Here is a 2,190-nt window from a genome sequence, read left to right as displayed (position 1 = left end):
TTTGTCTGTTTTGGATTTTCTTTTTCTGCTTAAGATTAATGTTGACCCAGATTTCTCTGTGTCTGCCTTAAATCCCAGTACACAAATCTTGAATTGTTTTTATTCAGATATTTTTTAGATTTAAAAGTTCAAGACAGCATTTGAGAAGATGCATTTACATCTTTGTCGGTACTGATGGTAAGTAGGTGGGCAGGGCTCTCAGTCCTATTTGATTAAAAGCCCTGGTTTTCCATAGAAAAAGACACTATGCAAGATTTTTCAGCGTACCATTTGAGAGGGTGCAGAAGCAACCTCCGTAAAGGAGTTAAAGTTGGCAAAAACTAGCAAAGAAATAAAGTACTTTACGTATTTGCTAAGATAAATGGTCTATTTTTTCTCTTATCTTGAGGTCAAATGTCTTGGTAGTAGTCCATCTGGGTTTCTTCCCGAGTTACTCTGCTCAGATGGAAACATTTTCATAAAGATTTGTAGAGACTTTTCTGTGCCAAAGTGTTTCATTTCTTATCAAGTTGATCCCCCTAAGCTTTCAGTCCCATGTTAGACAGTGTGATTAGAGGAAGGAACTTAACACTAGTCTTGTTGACTTTGCAAATTGATCTGTTGCAGAAGAAGATAAAACCAGTCCCCACTGTGCCTGCAGTCCAGTTCTCCCAAGCAGGACATGCGCGTGGCTAGGGGGCTTGTTGTCCAGGAGAGTGGGGAGCTGAGGAGAGACGGAAATCTTTTAACTTGATTGCTCTTCCTGTTATTCATGCCATCATGAGTAACTTCTCATGACGCTGAGTGTTCAGGTATAAGTTCTACCACGGGCATTTCCATAGCAGGCTCTGAAAATCCATCAATCAGGATCTAGGAGCATGTGACATCAGGCAGGAACCATGACCTAAGGAAGCCATCTCATAGGGCCAGACATCACCACGGAATGGAAATTCCAGAAGCCAATTAGTCCCCTCCAAGATCAGTCAATGGAGTGAGTTACAGTTTGGAAGGGGTCTCCCTTTCCTGGTGATTTTCTGAGTTTCTAAAGGCCTCTGAGCTCACTGCCTACATTGTTAATCTTCGTTGGAGTAATTGTTTTAAAATTATCCACACTATTCTGCTATGTGTCTTATTTCCAGATTTTGGAGGAGAGAGTACATCCAGTTATTTAGCCTTCTTTAGATTACCAGCACCATTGTCTTTTTGGCTTACTCTCCCTGAAAACCAGAACCTAGAAAAATGACATGGAAGGAAAGGGTTTGAGGTTTTATCTTCAGCTTTAGTGAGGCTCAAGTGAAAGGGAAGATCTATTAGAAATGCATTTGCCTTACTCTCTTTTGAGGTAGAGGCATGAAAAACTTGATCTGCAACTTGAAGAAGAGCATGGCCAGTGTGATGTAGATTAGTGCTTTACAAGATTCTGATCCATGAGGCTGTCCAATTCCAGCATAAAACAGGCTAGCAAGGAGACAAGTATGTGGCTGAGATGAAGAAGATAGACATCTGGAAAAGAACAAAATCACATGACCAAGTGGCTCTAATTCTCTGAACATCAGGTTGCACTCATCTCTAAGTGGAAATCTGAAGACATGTTCTAAAGCTAAACACAAATTTCTTGAAATCAGAAACCATAGATAACTTATTTTGCAGTAACTTACTTCATTTGAGTGTCAAATATGAGACTCTCTCAATAATTTCTTGTGGAATTGAATTAACCGGGGGGATTCTCTGTCCACTGCTTCTAAATATTGATATAGATGATTGCAAGTTGATTATAATGAAGTCTCCTTTATTGGATGGACAGAGACATGATGCCTGGCAGATGTTTTTTCTGAAAGCTTGAGTAGAAATATTCATAAGCTGGTGATGTTAATCTGTTTGTCAGTTCTTCTACAGCTGTGGCTGCTGTGGAAGGTGTTTCATTCATTCATTCAACACAGATTTAAAAAAAATTATTTTATTGAAAGTTGACAATTTAAATATGTTTGTGGGGTATGAATATAATACAATATATTATGGGATACAATTTACAGATTGATGTTATAATTTATGAATACAATATGAAATACTTAAATCAAGCTAACATATACATTATCTCCAATACTTATTTTTTGTGGAGAGAACATTTGCAGTTTACTCTCTTAGAAATTTTGAAATGTACAATACATTATTATTAATTATATTCAACATGCTGTGCAATAGATCTCAAAA

This window comes from Pan troglodytes, chromosome 9 (assembly GCF_028858775.2).
Source record: "Pan troglodytes isolate AG18354 chromosome 9, NHGRI_mPanTro3-v2.0_pri, whole genome shotgun sequence".
NCBI lineage: Eukaryota > Metazoa > Chordata > Mammalia > Primates > Hominidae > Pan > Pan troglodytes.
This window is presented reverse-complemented; position numbering follows the sequence as displayed.